Here is an 18,650-nt window from a genome sequence, read left to right as displayed (position 1 = left end):
TCTGAAGATGACAAGGGTAAAGGCATTGAAATTTGGTGTCCCTAATGACTGCTAGCACATGCTGTGAATACATGTTGTGTTGAAACTCTCTTTCTGTATGCTGTAAAGTGTCAGCCTCAAGAGAACAGTCACACAGGTGGAGTGCAGAGCTGGAGCTGACAGGGCAGCACTGCTGTGATGGACTCCACTTGTAAATAAGTCTCCTCCACTGCTGGTGGGAGTGAAGGAGAATTAGAGGAACTCTCTGAGACAGCATGTAATCATAGATCCATCCTTGTTCTTTTAATAACTCTGTTTTCCATAACTAGTGGATGTGTCTGTCACCTATACAGTTTCCTGCTTGTTAGAGCAACTAAAGATAAACAGGTTCTCTCATGTATTTCATTCCATGTGTATATCAGGTAATAATCTTTTGAATTAATAGTATTAATATAATATGCAATATTTTAGAGCAGAGCAAAACTTTTTTCAGATCACACTGTGAATTCTGCGACAGTAGGTCAAAAGTTAGGCTGCTGAAATCAGTCGAAATTTACAGAAATTTAGATCACTGCCCCCAGTGGCCAAAACTGGAAGTGTTGTTGAATGTATGGCCATGGGTAAAATGCCTACAGAGTGATGCCAAAATTGAATTGGATTTTTAGTAGAGGTTGACCGATATATCGGTTTTACCTATTAAAATAGTTGCGTTTTTTAACTATTGGCTATTGGAAAAAATCAGCACCGATTGTTTCAAATAATTTTTGGTTTTGTTTGTTTGCTTGTTTAATTCCACTGTGGCCGATGCTGGAGGGTTGTACAGTTGGAACTTTATGGTTATACAGTATAATAGCACCCTCTAGAGGTTAAATAAAAATACAATCACTGACTTCTCCTGGAGTTTGTTGTTTCGCGTGATTAGGCAATGCAGAGAGACAGACACTTTAGAAGCGGATTTAAAACATTGACCAGAAATCGAAGTTATAGAACACATTATTATTACACTACAGATATTATTACAGATAGTCATGGGATAATAAGAACTGGAGAACTGCATTGCCAACAAGATGGAGAGGATGCTAACATTAGCTGTTCGAATGGTTAGAACAATATTACAAAGCAAGGATGGAAACTGCTTACCTTTCATCTTAATTCGCCGTTTTCAATAAAAAGAAATGTTACTTATAATCCAAAAAAGTTGAAAAGTTTTTTCTTTTCAGGAGGTTGAGGGCATTCACCTTGTTTCTGTCAGGTTGTAAACATGAACACTCCGTACAGGTTTTGTTGCTAAGTAGATATATACATTAATCATCAGTAATAAAACATATTTTCATGTTAATTCCAACCTTATTTGAAAATGCTGCTTGAGTTTTTGCTTTTTCAATCGGTCGATTGCTTGCTTCAAAAGACAAAGCGTGAGCACAGAACATTTCGAGAATGCACGCGTGCACAGTAATAGCCCGTTTTCCAATTTATAAATTTTGGACTATAAAGTTTTCAAAATTTTTCTCGGTTCTAACAAAATAAACTTCTGTCCAAGCTTCCCATAACTTTATAGTTCTGTGCAAAAGAAACGTAAGAGCATGGTAAAATATACAAATATGATATTCATAATAGGGCACATTGTTATATAATATATATGTGTTCATGTGAGGGCACATGGATGTATAATATATACAATGCCATTCTAAAATTACATTTAAATAAGACGACTTAAGTTGATTTTATTTTTATTCCCTTTTCTCGCTCCCTTTCTTGTACATCATTAATATATTTCATATGGCAATAAAAAAAAAAATAATAAAAAAAAAAATATATATATATATATATATATATATATATATATATATATATATATATATATATATATATATATATATATATATATATATATATATATATATATATATATATATTGTCAGTAGTGATGAAGCATACAGTCACTATTTGGTTTTGTAAGGCAATGCTTTATGTTATTGTTGAAAATTAAACACATTTGACCTGTAATATTTTAATTAATATTTCCATTCATTTCAGATGGCAAAAGCTTTGAAGAAGGTACCAGTGTGGGAGTACTTCGCTAGGAAAAGCACAACGCAAAATCTGTTACAAAATAGCCAATCAGCATGGGGGCAGGTAACTTTTTTATAAAATACAGTACTATTTTACATTGAGTGGAAAGTTTTCATTCATACTACAGATTTGAAAAATTATCAGCCAATTATTCTACAATCGGCACGTTTTCCCCACTTAAAGGAATAGTTCACCCAAAAATGAAAATTTGCTGATAATTTACTCACCCTCAGGCCATCCAAGATGTATCTGAGTTTCTTTCTTCATCAAAACAGAATTTAAGACTTTTAGGATTTCATTTCAGGCCTCCTCCTCTAAACAATGCAAGTGAATGTCCTCCATTTTTTGATGGTCCAAAATGCATATTTAGGGTGCATCAAAATAATCCACACGACTCCAGTCGACAAATAAAGTTCATCTGAATGCAAACGATTGATTATTTTTAGAACCAAAACAATACTTATATACTTTAACTATAAATGTTCGCTTCTGTACATCTCTGTGACATGCGCTCATGAGAGGGATTACGTAAGCTCGTTGGTAAGGTCACGCGTGGAGGAGGAGTCAGGAAGCGCGTTATTGTTTACAAGAGAAACTTGTGCCATTCACAAAACAAAACAGTCCAAAACCATTTAAAAACAATATAAAATAATTTTAAAAAATCATTTCCAAATAATAATAATAAAAAAAACAATGTAAACAATGCCGCTTTTCCTGACTCATATGCATTTTGGACCATCAAAAAATGGAGGACATTCACGTGGATTGTTTAGAGGAGGAGGCCTGAAATGAAATCCTAAAAGTCTTAAATTCTGTTTTGATGAAGAAAGAAACTCAGATACATCTTGGATGGCCTGAGGGTGAGTAAATTATCAGCAAATTTTCATTTTTGGGTGAACTATTCCTTAAAGTTTATAAAACCCACTATCGATCAACCTCTAGTTTTTTGTAGAAAATGAAGTAATACAGTCACCAAGAATGCATATTTTATAAACCGAAACATGTAACCCAAACCCCAACCCTAAACCTAACAGTCAGTGGAGTGAAAATGTAATTTTAGAGCAGAACTTCAACCTCTGAATCGCACTAACCATTGTTTTTGGAAATATGATTACTTCCTGGTTCCCATGGGATCAGAACCCGAGTCTTGGAGGTTGAGTCAGAGGGAAAGTTGATCATGTTGATTCAATGCAAAAATGTCTGATGGGGGATGGCATTTTTCAGTAATTCGGCAGTAGGGTTGATTTCTGGGTAAATGAACTTCCGGTTTTTAAGATTCCAGGTTTCATTGCTTTTTAAGATTTATATCATTTCCATGACTCTATCAGGTCTGGAAATCACATTTTTACTTTCAGGTTTTCAATGAATGTGGAACCTTGGACAAAGAAGCAGTGCTTGAAAACTGGAAAAAAGGTGGTTTCTTTGGAATCCACCAAGAAATCCCTCAATTTCTAGTCCTGAATCCCTCCAGTGCCCCCAGTTCTCCATTCGCTTTGGCAGAACCACAGCACCATCATCTCAAACCACTTTACCTCACAGCTCTGATCCCCCTAAGCTGCCCACATAAAGCCCACCAACAGACACATGGAGAGACACAACAGACACATGGAGAGACACAACAGACACATTCAGTTTTCATTTGTAAGGTCAGGAGCAAATAAACTCCATGAAAAATCATTTAAGCTCTTAAGAATATAGCGAAACTCAGAAAGATTTCGGAATTAGTTAACCGTAAGCCATAAAAAGTGCTTTCAAGACGAATTACAAATAAACAAACAAAAATAATGTAGAAAGTGCTAGCTTGATAATAGCTATGTAGGAAGTCGATTCGGATCATTGCTGAAGCTGAAGTGTTGTTCAGTTTGACAGGTAATGTCTACATCCAGCCTTTTATTCTGTCATGTGTTACTAATAAAGGTGTTTCCTCAAGAAGCTGCCATGAAACTTGGTTATATGACATGATATAATCTGCTTGCGCGTTCAAAATCATCTACAGTGTAAACAAAACCGGGGGGGGGGTCTGTCAGCATATACATTCCATCTCCCCCAAGACTTCAAAAAGGTTCTTCTTGCAGAGCTACAGAAGACTGCATGACTACCATCATAATATACAATGCTCTGACACACTTTTAATCCAAGATCTAAAGAAAAGAGTTTGAATGCTGAAACATCATTTGCAATCCAATACTGTCTTCACTCCGTTTTTGCTTCAGGACTTGTTTTTTAATACTTTATACACTCTAAATAAAACAACAGCCCAACCACTTCAGCATAAGCTATTTAAACCATTAATGACCCAAAAACTACTGCATATTATCAAACAGGGAAATACTGTAGCAGCATAACATTACACTTGACACAGTTTTGATTGTTGAGGAAATAACCCACTTCTACTCCATGAGGTAAGTAAATGAGGGTATGAAATTAAAGAGTCCATGAAATGGTTTGAAAACTGCAATTTTCTTTCTGATTGAAACAGAACGTTAAGCCAGAACATATCAGAGCAATTGACTACTGGCACAACTGCTTCTGCTTTCTATGTCGTGCGGCTCAGGCATTTCCGGGTACATCGCTCAGCACACCTACATGCAGAGATTTATTACATGCTGAAATCTGCCACTAAATATATTTTTTCCTTTCCAAATGTACAGTAGCAACTACATCAAATAATACATCAAACATATATAACCTGCAGCAGTCTGGACATCTTGTTAATGCAAGTTTCATTCATTGATTATTTCATACCTGTTGAGCTTCAACGATAATTTCCACCATACAACAATTGCAAATTACTGGTTAAACGTCCTGTATAGACTGATTTATAAATACATTAGCTGTTCTCTTAGTCTGACCAGGCTTTAAAAACCACAGCAGTTTCTTCAGATTTCTGTTTAGTCATCAAATGTTTGTAATTTATTTGCACATGAAGAAATAGTTAATATATAAGAAACAGTACACAGTAGTCCAGCAACATGGATGGCATGTCCACATTAGCAATCGCATTTACTCAAAAAATACAGAATCAAACCAATTGTACATACAGTGATAGTGAATAAGACATTTACATACAGCACACGTGAAGCGCTTTTACCTTGGGCTGCATGCATCCGAAAATGTTGGCAGCTGACTTGCTACCTTGCTGCCTGATCAGTTAATGGCTTAACTGACATCTGTTTTGAATGAATGGAACTCTTAAGGAAACTGGTCTCTGAACAGTTTGAAAAGCACCTCTGTTTACAGCCTCCGGATGCAACATTTTCCTGTTTTTTTTTAAGTTGCACTCACGCGTTCGTGCGTATCCAGTTCGAGCAATAATCTCCTGACAGTTTAAACGGCCTGGATCGCCTGTTTGGAGTGTCACAGGTCAGACCGTCATGATTTGTGAATGAGAGGAACTTTTGATCCTGATCCTGAAGTTTTGATTCTGGTTGATAGAATACGCGCTTAAGAGGAAGATATTATATGAGCGCCCGATGGGAAGAAAACGCTGTATTTTCATGAGGTCTGTGAATTGCATCTGTTTAAACGAGGTATCTGTATATTTGCAAATGGTATATAATACAAGTTTTATTGATATTTGCCTTTTATCATTAGAAAATAAAGTTAAAGGACAGGGAACTGCTGAGGAGAGACTGTTAAAATACGTGCTTCAGAGGAAGATTTATGAGCGCTCCACAGGATGCTGGATCTGCTGAAGTTGTGTGAGGTTTATTACATCCGCTTTAACGAGATATGTGCATATTTGCAGACAGTATATGATATTAGTTTTATAGATATTTGCATTTTTATCATTAGACAAGAGAGTTAAAAGTTACAGGGAACTGTTAAGGAGAGAGAGGGAGAATGAAACAGGCGAGCATTTTAACTTTATGAGCTCAGACGTGTCTTTCATGGCTCTGATATTCGAATCGTTTAAATGACACTGTGTTGCACACCGGTCTATTACTGTAGTAACATGATGGCACGTAACAACAAAATGAACCGTGACTGGTCGTTTACATGTCTCAGTCACTTCACATGCAAGCAGGCGATTTTCGGTGCCCTCAAGAAAAAAATCAGCCAAATGGGAAAATTTATCAGAATATCGGCCGATTTATCGGCCTCGGCAATATATCGGTCGACCACTAGTTTAGACAAGTGGTTCACAACCGGGGGTAGTCAGAGTTCACAGTGAGGGCGCAGAACCTCATATGCTTTGAGGCAGTCAAAGATCCATAAAATGCCCGACACCAGTAATACGGCATGTCAATGTCCTCGTCTAACTCGACGTGATATTAGCAAGATCTCAACATAAAAATATAAAAACTGTCCAAAAACTTTGACACCCTGACAACTGAAGCAAAACTTCATTAAATGTTGCTCTACCAACCAGAGCCTCTTTGCACAACTGTGAGGCTGAAGCGCACTAAACATATTCTGCTTCCATCAATTCCTTGGAGCTTAAAAAAAATTATGAAATTTCTACAACATCATAACCACGCACTACAAGACTGCAAAAAAGCATCTGTTCTGCCACAATGCAAGGAAAGAGAAGCAATCTCACTTAAATTACATCAGCAATTATTAAGTAACACATTTGCTACAGTACATTTGAATATACAGTATATATATATCTATATATATCTATATATATCTATATATATATATATATATATATATATATATATATATACTATAAATTCAAATGTAACAAATACGTTGCACGCACATCATACCTGATACAAGTCACCAGGCATAATTACATTGAAGATGGAGTGGTAATTCACACATAAATGCTGAACTGATTGCATTAGTGCGGTAAAGTTAGTTTAGTTTCGGGAATTGCTTTTGTACTCGGCTTCAAAAATTTCAATGAATGCGCTTTTGCTTTTGTGACAACTTTGTTTTTTGTTTTTGTGACATTGATTCACACATATAATTGGTCTGATCTGCTACCACACATGGATAGTGTATGTTATGTTGCTGGAGTAAGAACATTTTAAGTGCCTTTTTTATTTCACTCAGAAACAGATAATAAGCAAGTAAACACACAAAAAATATAATATCAGTTCTTATATTTTGATCCATTAAGTAGGTTTTCTTTAATGCATTTAAGCAACATTATGTCAAAGTGGTACAAACTTATCCTACTCAAATGCATATGGCATCAAATAAACAGAAGTAATCCAAAAGCAATTAGATTAGATTACGTTACTGACTATCATTTTAGTTATGTAATTTGTAATCAGTACCAGAATACAATTCAGAAATAATCTACCAAGCACTGTATATACATATATACACTCATGACCACTTTGTTAGGAACACCTGTACACCTACGTATTCATGCGAATATCTTATCAACCAATTGTGTGGCAGCAGTGCAATGCATAAAATCATGCATATACGGGTCAGGAGCTTCAGTTAATGTTCACATCAACCATCAAACTGGGGGAAAAATGCGATCTCATTGATTTCGACCATGGCATGATTTTTGGTGCCAGACGGGCTGGTTTGAGAATTTCTGTAACTGCTGATCTCCTGGGATTTTCATGCACAACAGTTTCTAGAGATTACTCAGAATGGTGGCAAAAACAAAAACATCCAGTGGACGGCAGTTCTGCGGACGGAAACATTTTGTTGATGAGAAATGTCAACGGAGAATGGCCAGACTGGTTTGAGCTGACAGAAAGGCTACAGTAACTCAGATAAACACTCTGTACAATTGTAGTGAGCAGAATAGCATCTCAGATGCACAACACATCGAACCTTGAGGCGGATGGGCTACAACAGCAGAAGACCACGTCGGGAACTTTATTAGGACCATAGTGTTCCTTATAAAGTGCTCAGTGAGTGTAGTGTTTGTCTGATTCCCATATAATATAACATTCAGTAACCCTATCACTGACATACAGTCCAATGCAATCCATTTTGCAATAGAGTTTATCAATGTGTCCTGTTCTCACAGGCTGTGCTCTTGCGTTCCGTCTGCAATGTTTCTAATTGTCGTGTCTAATGTACATCGTCTATGTACATATGCGTAGGATAAATGTTTTTCAAATGTCTCACTGGTTTTCAGCAATATAAACACTGTGTCAAATTAAAAATGGTTGAAACTTTAAAAATTACATCTCGAGGTCCCTGCATTCTGTTGTGCTTCATCGCACTGTAAATAACACATCCTGTGTGGCTTTCATTTGAAGGCTGGGCTGCTTGTTAGGTTTGTTGAGGCGCGCTGACTGCACCCTGCTGATGCACGTAAAAACAAGAGCAGTCAGAATTAACGCGTTAATGCATAAGATTAATTTACAAAGTTTAACGTTTTAATTTTATTAATCCTGATTAACGCATTTACCATTAATGCAACATAGACCAGCATAAACACTGGTTTGAAGGGCGGAACCTTTGTCATTACACTGACGCACACTTCACAGCACACACACACACCAGAGCACTTCTACCTCAATAAATAAAATAATCTCTGTACACACACACAATAGCACTTCTGTGATAAAATGATGGAGAAAGGACTTCTTAGCACTATTTGATGAACAAAACAAGCCAAGATGGGTATTTTCAGCCTATGTAAGGTGCATTTAAATTACCACAGAAAAGCCATCAAGTCTTAACTATCACCAAAATGCAAAATGAGATGTTTTTTATCTGCAAGCACTTTTCATGTAGAGTTCAAAGCAGTGCTGGGGTTGATGCCCTTGCGCGAATAATGAACGTGGCTTCATGATTACTGTAGGAAACGTCATGGTTACTTGTGTATCCTCTGTTCCCTGATGGAGGGAACGAGACGTTGTGTCGATGTAGTGACACTAGGGGTCACTCTTGGGAGCCCGAGACACCTCTGGTCTTTGATAAAGGGCCAATGAGAATTGGCGAGTGGTATTTGCATGCCACTCCCCCGGACATACGGGTATAAAGGAGCTGGCGTGCAACCACTCTGCTGAGGAGCCGAGACAAGGTCCGGCCATTTCAGCGGGTAGTTCAGCGTTGTGGCAGGAGGGACACAACCTCTCGTTCCCTCCATCAGGGAACGGAGGTTACACAAGTAACCATGACATTCCCCATCTGTCACTCACTCGACGTTGTGTCGATGTAGTGACACTAGGGGTCGCAGGGTTCAGCCGCAACTGGCTCAACTGTGTTACGTGAACTGGCGGTGTGTGACGGGCAGACAACTGTGTGCCTCGTAGCCAGCGAACCAGGCCGACACGTAACCTCCCCCAACATAGTTATGAGTGTCGAATGGCCCTTTGGGGACAAGTCGACTACCCAAAAGATAGAGACAGGCTAGCCCAGTCATGGCCTCTTTTCCCCTTATCTTTTTCCACTCCCTAAAAAGAGGGGGAATATCCGACTTGGCCGACCAGGTCGGGGAGGACACAGCAGAGACCACACCTCGCCCAGAGAGGGGGGAATATTTTAGTGGATAATACGTCACATGGTCTTGCCGAACTATGTCAGAAGTATGTCATGTGGAGAAGTCTCATGGTAGATCCTACCCAACGGGGGAGGAGTTGCTACAAACATAGAGACTGTGGCAGAGGGGGCTCTGCCCAAGGAACATGCAGTTTGCCAACAGGGAAACGAATTAGCGGAAGATATACATCGCGTGGGGTTACCTTACAGGGAACCGCCACATGCGGAGCACCTACCCCAGAACAGGGCTCTTAGTTAGCACGTGTACTAGGCCGGCAGCGAGTCTCTCCGAAAACTTGACTGCCACAGGGCTCGGAGGAAGTCAACCAGGGAACATAGTTTGTGAACACTACTGGGAATTAATGGCGCATGTCTTCAGCTCAGATGAGGTGAAAGGCGCTATGTGCAAGCGATACACCCGGCCGGCTATCCCGGGCTTATCCGCCTGTATTGCGTGCCACTACCCGGGACAAAACTGGTTCCACCCGGAGGTTGTAGAACCTCGCAAAGGTTTTGGGTGTTTCCCATCCCGCTGCTCTGCAAATGTCTGTTAGAGAGGCAACCCTGGCAAGGGCCCAGGAGGCCGCTACACCCCTGGTAGAATGGGCTCGTAGCCCTACCGGGGGCGGCACGTCCTGGGCGTGATATGCCATAGCTATGGCATCAATGAGCCAGTGGGCGATCCTCTGCTTGGAGACAGCGCTTCCTTTCTGTTGTGCACCAAAGCAGACAAAGAGCTGCTCAGAGATCTTAAACTCTGTGTGCGATCCAAATAGATGCATAAAGCGCGCACCGGACATAGCAACGACAGGGCTGGGACAGCACTCGCAGGTTCACCACCTGGTCCCTAAAAGGGTCATGGGAACCTTGGGCACATAGCCCGGTCGGGGTCTCAAGATCACGTGAGAGTAGCCAGGACCGAACTCCAGGCACGTTTCGCTGACAGGGAACGCTTGCAGGTCTCCTACTCTCTTGATGGAAGTGAGCGCAGTCAGGAGGGCAGTCTTCAAGGAGAGTGCCTTAAGCTTAGCTGACTGCAAAGGCTCAAAGAGGGCTCTCTGTAGACCCTGAAGAACTACAGAGAGGTCCCATGAGGGAACGAGGCGTGGTCTGGAGGGGTTCAGCCTCCAGGTGCCTCTCAGGAACCTGATGATCAGGTCGTGCTTCCCTAAGGACTTACCATCCACCGTGTCGTGGTGTGCTGCTACAGCAACAACGTACACCTTCAAGGTGGAAGGGGACAGCCACCCTTCCAACCTCTCCTGCAGGAAGGAAAGCACCAATCCGACTGCGCATCTCTGGGGGTCTTCCCGCCGGGAAGAACACCACTTAGCGAACAGACGCCACTAAAAGGCATACAGGTGCCTCGTAGAGGGGGCCCTAGCCTGAGTGATCGTGCCAACGCAGCCGCAGGCCCGTTCATAAGCCGGCAGCTGCGTGCCCATTGCAAACAGCGCCCCAACCCGTTTTGAAGGCATCTGTCGTGACCACGACGCGCCTGGAGACCTGCTATAGGGGAATGCCTGCCCGTAGAAATGTGAGGTCGGTCCAAGGGCTGAAGAGGTGGTGACAGACCGGCGTGATGACCACGCGATGTGTCCCACGGCGCCATGCCCATCTTGGGACTCGAGTCTGAAGCCAGTACTGAAGCAGTCTCTTATGCATCAACCCGAGCGGGGTGGCCACCGCTGAGGATGCCATATGCCCCAGGAGCCTCTGAAAGAGTTTCAGTGGAACCGCTGTTTTCTGTTTGAACGCCTTCAAACAGGTCAGCACCGACTGTGCGTGCACGTTCGTGAGGCGCGCTGTCAATGAGATTGAGTCCAACTCCAAACCGAGAAAAGAGATGCTTTGAACCGGGAAGAGCTTGCTCTTTTTCCAGTTGACCCGAAGCCCTAATCGGCTGAGGTGTGAGAGCACCAAGTCCCTGTGTGCACACAACATGTCCCGAGAATGAGCTAGGATTAGCCAATTGTCGAGATAGTTGAGAATGCCCACCTCCCTTAACGGGGCAAGAGCTGCCTCTGCGACCTTCGTGAAGACGCGAGGGGACAAGGACAGACTGAAAGGGAGGACCTTGTACTGATATGCCCGACCCTCGAATGCAAAACGGAGGAAGGGTCTGTGTCGAGGTAGAATCGAGGTGGCACTCCTGGACCACTAATGTGGACATCGCCTGCCCGAGAGACCTTCATCGCCCAGAGAGCGTGGTCGGTCACCGAGCGCAGTTCCTGCATCAGATCTGGGGCGGAACTACCCTTGTGCAGTTCTTTCAGCGCCTTGGCTTGGTGGACCTGCAGGAGAGCCGTGGCGTGCAGGGCAGAGGCGGCTTGTCCAGAAGTACTGTAGATTTTGTCCGTCAGGGACGACGTGAACCTACAGGGCTTGGACAGGAGCTTTGGGCATTCGCACCAGGTGGCAGCTCTCTGCAGGCATAGGTGCACCGTGAGTGCCTTATCCACCGGGGGAATCGCCGTATAGCCCCTGGCCGCCCCGCCATTGAGGGTAGTGAGGGCGGGGGAACTGAGAAATCGGGACCGGGCAGTAAAAGGCGCCTCCCACGATTTTGTCAGCTCCTCGTGCACTTCCGGGAAGAAAGGCACTGGAGCGGGGCATGGCTGCTTTAAGCAGCGCCGTAAGCCCAGGAACCAATCAACGAGCCGCGAGGGTTCAGGGGAGAGCGGAGGGCGACGCTCGTGGCCGCCCGGGAAAGCATGTCCATCATTTCCGCATCAGCCTGTGACTGGGCAATCGTCCCCGAAGGGGGAACCCAGCTGAGGCTTCTGCGTCCGTTTGGACAAGCCCGCTCTCCGATGCTGCACTCGAGAGCTCATCAGCTTCGCGGGCTCCGAACAAGAGGTTGAACTCGCCATGAGACGAGCCGGCGGACTCATCCAGAAGCCCGATCGGGGCAGACAAGCGTGCTGGGGAATGGGAGGTCCGCGGGGGGATACCTGGTGGAGGCGGTGTCATTGGGGTCCCCAAATCGCCCCCAGTGCTAGCCGCGCTGGCCTCATACCCATAGGTATTGCTTTTCTTACAAAAGCAAGCTGTGACCGCAACGTTGCCATGGTCATGTTCTCGCAGTGAGAACATGAACCAACCACGAATGCTGTCTCCGTGTGGGTCGTGCCCAGACACGAAAGACAGCGATTGGGACCATCTGAAGTTGAGAGGTAACGACCGCAACCAGGAATAACACACAAACGGAAAGGCATCTTTAAAAAGATGCATCTTTAAAAAGACTTTTCATGTGTGCCGCTCTTTTAGAGAAATATACTCTTTTAGGAAAATATACTCTATTTTTCTGCTGAACCGCCCAGGGGTGTTCTCTGCAGTCCACCAGTGCAGAGGAGGGAGAAGCCGCTGAAATGCGCCGTCAGATCCAGCAGAGGTGAATGAACAGTCAGCTCAGTAAACATCGACCGTTCGGCTCCGAAGAGAAAATCTGAATGTGTGGTTGCACGCCAGCTCCTTTTATACCCGTATGACCAGGGGAGTGGCATGCAAATACCACTCGCCAATTTTCATTGGCCCTTTATCAAAGAACAGAGGTGTCTCGGGCTCCCAAGAGTGACCCCTAGTGTTACTACATCGACACAACGTCGAGTGAGTGACAGATAGGGAAACGGATAGCCATAGTCTACTGGCAGATTAATATTGTGGAGGATTTGATTTAAGAGATTTAATGCCCATTACAATGAATATGCAACTTATGTGGGGACTAGTTCTTTTAATTAGTCAACCTCACAGTTAGACTTTGGTAAACAATTAATGTTACTTGAATTGGTGCTATTTTAGTGCATTTCTATCTTTAAACTGTGGAAGGCTTAGTTTTGAAAATTTTAATTAAGCATTATATTGTTACATCTTGTTTTGTTTTCTTTCCTAAGATGGAAATAAATGCATTTTGACAGGAAAAGAAGTATATATAGTGTCAAATTTCAGCACTATCAAAATCGGCAATTAGTCACGATTAACAAAAAAAATGTGATTAATCGCAATTTAAAAAATGTATCAACCAACAGTACAAGTAAAAATACGTAGTTACATGTACTTTAAGCTTGAATTGCTCCGATGGTAGGAAAATGCTGCATGTACTTTTATTACAGAATTTCTGCAGGGATTAGGTGCCAAGATTAATTGCGTTAATTTTTTAATGCATTATTTTTAATCACTATAATATAATATAATTAATCACACTATATTAACATGTTAAATTGATAGCCCTAGATAAAAGCAGTTCAAACTTTGAAAACTGTACCTCAAAATCCCTTGTGATTTGTCCAATTGTCAAGACCAGGTCCTATGTGGCTCTCATTGGTGGCTGCGCTGGTTGTGAGGTTTGTTCTATGCACTGACTGCCCTTTGCCGACGTGGCTCCTAAAAACACAAAGTTACATGTACTTCAAGTTTTAATTGCTCCGACTGTAGGAAAATACGTACATAAATTATGGAATATATGTACGAGTTATGTGCCATGATTAATTGCGCAATTTATTGTATTCTTATATATATATATATATATATATATATATATATATATATATATATATATATATATATATATATATATAATCACACTAATTTAACATGTTAAAACAACAGCCCTACATTTTATTGGACAAAAATGTTTGTACACCACTGTGAACAAGATGAGTTATAAATATTTTTGGTCTATTTTACTAGAAACTACATTTTAAATGTATATATCTGCTAAAAGTTTGTTTTGTCAACTTTTAGGTGCATTATAGTATAAATATGGCTTCTAAGCTAATATACAGTAAATAGACCAAAAGTCACAAATATCCAAGTTTGATTTAATGGGGACTTTAACTATCTGTCCTGCAGAAGAGATATCTGTGTTAAAGATTCAGTAATGAGCAACATGATTCAGTATGATTCAATTCCTGTTTCACTGATTCAGAAATGAGCAACAGTTATTTAGCCTATGCATTTATCAAGATTGAGGAGGTTGAGTTCTGTTCCTTGTAGAGTCCATAACCTGGAGACACAAAACTCAACATGGGTTTTATTTCACCCCAGCCATTGTGCTGTTTGCAATGCAATTAATGCAAAGCATTCTGTTTGAACCCTTCATAATGGTCTCAATGCAAAATAAGCAGTGGTGATAAATAAACCTGTATTTGTCTGTTTGTTTCCAGCAGGTACAAGCTCTGGGTACTTAATCATTTCTGTAGTGCAGGGGCCACAAGCGTTCTCCAAACCCTGGTGGCTTTGATTATTTTTAGATTAGAGACAGAAAGCATTGTTGGAGTTTATATGATTTCACCAACAGGCAATAAAAAATTAACATGCAAATCAAGCAGTGTTTGCAAGATGCCTGAAGACAACAACTTGATTTCTTAGAATTCGAGATGATGTTATTCTTTATTTTGCAGACAATGTATAGTACATTTTAACAACAGGAGCAACATGAGGTTAATGCAAGAGTTCACACAAAAATGAAAATTCTGTCATTATTTATGCGCTCTCATGTTGTTCCAAACCTGTATGCTGTTATTTTTCTGTGGGACACAAAAGTAGAGTAAGAGTAAAAAGTAAGTAAATTTTTTGAAGCATTATCATGCAGCTCATTTTAAGCTCTCTCTGCATATTAAACTGAGAGAGGAGAAAGTATTTTAACAACAAAAAAATACACACTGCAACTTTAATTAGATTTACAGTGTGTTCTAATGCTGACTTGTTGTCAACACATTATTAAGTATTAAGCATTTCTTAACATCATCTCACTCATGCAAAAACCAAACACATCAAGAATGCCCTGACAGACGGATGCAACCTGTGAAACTCATTACCACATTACGCCCCTCTCGCGACATGATCACTGCATCTTTTTTCTTCATCTCAGCAGATAATTTCCTCTCCTTAAAACCATTGTGATAACTACACTTTTCCTCTCCATCTCAGCAGGTAATTTCCTGTCCTTAAAACCAATGCGCCTAATTTAACAAACACCAATGATGACTCTCAATGGAGAATAAATGATGCAGTCAATCAGAAACGCAGCAGAGTCCAGCATCCTGCAATCTCAGCTCATTTAGTCTTATTTCCAGTAATTTACAACAAACCAATTATTCATTTGGATGTGATCAGCTCATCAGCCTGCTCGATTGCATGCGGATGGCAACAAGAACACAGGCAGCTATTGAAAATGATAGCTTGTTATACTTTAGGAAGTTGGCTAATTAGATGGGATATACTACATTCTGTAATAGAGAAACATTAAATGCTTGTGACACAAAAGGCACCAAGGAAACGGTACAGTAAGTAATGACATAACGGAAACGCAGGATCCTGGTTACATTTTCCTAGACAGATCAAGCCAAGTTTAGAACTAAAATGCTTTTTCTGGGGCTAAACTTGCATGTATATATAAAAAGGAAAGACATAAACCCCAAAACAAAGTATATTATCAGTAAAGCAATTTGAGAGAAAAGTTGAACTGAAAGGTTTTAATATGCCCCTCTAATGCTTAAAAGGAATATTCCGGGTTCAATTCAAGTTAAGCTCAATCGACAGCATTTGTGGAAAATTTGTTGATTACCCCAAAACAAATATTTTCGACTTTTAAAAAAAAAAAAAAAAGAAAAGAAAAGAAAAAAGCACAAATCTGGGTTCCAGTGAGGCACGAAGTGAATGGGGCCAATTTCTGGAGGTTTTAAAGGCAGAAATGTGAATCTTATAATTTTATAAATGTACTTAGGCCTACATTAATTCTTCTATTAAAACGCATGTATTATTTGAGCTGTAAAGTTTTTTAAATCGTAATTTTTACAGTCATTTTAGGGTTTTAGTGTTTGTTGACATTACATCGTCATGGCAACAAAGTTGTAAAATGTATATAACTTTACACAGAAAAGGTAAGCAATTTTATCACACTAAAATCATGTTAACACGCATATTGTTTATGTCTCGTAGCTATACTTTTGAAATAGTGAGATTAAATTAACTTCTATTGTAAGTGCCTCACTGTAACCCAGATTTTTGCTTTTTTTTAAAGAAAAGGAGGGGCAAGTCCAAAGTAATTTTTGTGGTAATCAATATTATGCCACAAATGCTGTCGATTGAGCTAAACTTGTATTGAACTCAGAATATTTCTTTAATGACAGCATGCAATGAAGCTGGGACAGACTCCACAAGTTTGTGCAAAACCTGATGACCCATGCATATTTGATTAGTGACCTAAATAGTGAAGAATCTTAAATATTTTGTATTAATTTTGCATCTTAACATTTTTTTTTCATTTAAATTTTCTAAAATAAATGTTTTTGTTGTTGTTCATTTTCCAGTTTAATATATATATATATATATATATATATATATATATATATATATATATATTTTATTTTTATTTTTTTTTTTTTTTTTTTTCAGTTCCTGTATTTCTTAGTAGTTTTTGGACACAAAAGTATATCCACAACTAAACCCAGGATTTCTAGCAATGTTCTTGACTAAGTGTGCAAGCCTCAAACAAATGGACTCTTCAACACCTCTGTTTTGTAAGAGTGACCATACATCCCATATTAATTTGGGTATCTCATAATATTTATGGCCTCTACTATTACATTTCACAACATATTATAATAACTGAGAGCTTGTAAAAAATTAAAAAAATTAAAACTTTGCCAGTTCTGGGTAAGGTGAAACACAAAGTCTGTCTCTATGCAGATTTAATTGCTTTAATAAACTTAAACAGGTCTCTTGCACATCACATGCTTTAATTGCTCACCTCCATCTGTACACTGATCAGCTGTTGCAACAACTGTGCAGAGAAAACCTAGATGGCTCCTCAAATCATATGCTATTATACACCTCTCTCTGAATTTTAAATCGTAAAATGTCTATTATACTATAAAGGCTTAAATTACTATAGTAATTTGGTTTGTATCTGCTATTTTTTACTGCCTACAGTAAATTATGTCCAGTTTAATATAGTTGCAGTTTAACAGTTTGCCAACCTCTTTAAGATTAATCTTACTCCACAGCAGTTTATCCAAGTTTCAAACTTAATAAGTGTATGAATAAAAACTTTGGGCATGTATTACATCCACAACAACACATTAACAACTTCATGGTCAACATCAGCCAAGTATTGCCACAGCTATGGAATGCGTCTTTTTAAGTTTTCTAATAACAGAGAAGGTTTACAAATCGCAACTATTGTCTTCTACTGAACTGAATTTACTACGGTTAAAAGTAAGCACGCGCATCTGCATATAGGCTACATCTGTAAGATAAGATGCAGCGCTCGTGCGCTCTGCAATTAGAAAGATGAGAGAGCCGTTGGACTCACCTTTAACAAACATGAAAAACAATCCCAGCCGGGAAAATTGTTGCTTAGCTGCTTATAATCAAACACAGTGCACTGAGCAAAAATATGCTCCACACAAGGAGTCGAGCTCCATCCTCAAGCCGATGTGGAGATCAGTGGAATTAAAGTGCAGCGCGTGTCTCTGTCGCTGAGAAATTGCATCTCGCGCGTGAACCTCCTTGATAATTTCACTCAAATGATTCCCCCTTGATCGTGTTTCAGCGTTGGTCTGGGGTGCGTTAGAAGTTCCGGGGGGGGGGGGGGCAAAAGCAAAATCTAGGGGGGGCAATGCTTTGTAAATGTAAATATAGCTTCATGCATGTTTTAAGATGAAATGTCCTATTAATAAAAACTTAAACGGAAAAAGACCTCCCTCTGACAATTACCAGCTACATCGTTTAACAAGTAAATTCGAAAATTAGGTGTCCTATTATGAAACATAAAGCCTACATATTGCCTACATTTACTATATGAGCAAAATATCACTTAAATATCAAACTATAAGGAAAATGATAGCTGTAATTATTAGTTACTAAGCCTAATTGATCTTCAATTTCAGGGATACGGTCGACTGCTTGTTACTTTGTAGGCAGCGACCTCTAGTGTTAGTTTGCAGAATGTGTCTGTTCTGTTTTGCCTTTAAAGGAATATTCCGTGTTCAATACAAGTTAAGTTCAATCGACACCATTTGTGGCATAATGTTGATTACCACAAAAAAAATAAAAAATAAATAAATAAATAAATAAATAAATTGATTCCCCCTCCTTTTATTTAAAAAAACAAACAAAATTCTGGGTCACAGTGAGGCAGTTACAATGGAAGTGAATGGGGCCAATTCGTTAAAATACCCACC

The 18,650-nt window shown here is 40.1% G+C and overlaps 1 protein-coding gene across 2 annotated transcripts in view; it reads right to left on the bottom strand.

Moving 5' to 3' along the window:
* LOC127454033 (copine-4-like) overlaps positions 1–17,950 on the bottom strand; it is a 119,504-nt gene extending 101,554 nt beyond the window's left edge. For both annotated transcript variants that reach the window (XM_051720959.1, XM_051720958.1), the window contains exons 1-2: positions 17,780–17,950; positions 13,727–13,845 (exon numbers count right to left, since the gene is read on the bottom strand). The gene's annotated coding sequence lies outside the window, so the exon portion shown is untranslated. The remainder of the gene's footprint in view (positions 1–13,726; positions 13,846–17,779) is intronic.
* Between the last annotated feature and the right edge of the window lie 700 nt (positions 17,951–18,650).

The sequence above is a fragment of the Myxocyprinus asiaticus genome, chromosome 16, assembly GCF_019703515.2.
Source record: "Myxocyprinus asiaticus isolate MX2 ecotype Aquarium Trade chromosome 16, UBuf_Myxa_2, whole genome shotgun sequence".
In the NCBI taxonomy this organism is placed as follows: domain Eukaryota; kingdom Metazoa; phylum Chordata; class Actinopteri; order Cypriniformes; family Catostomidae; genus Myxocyprinus; species Myxocyprinus asiaticus.
Note: the sequence above shows the minus strand (reverse complement) of the source record. Positions and strands in the feature narration are given on the sequence as shown.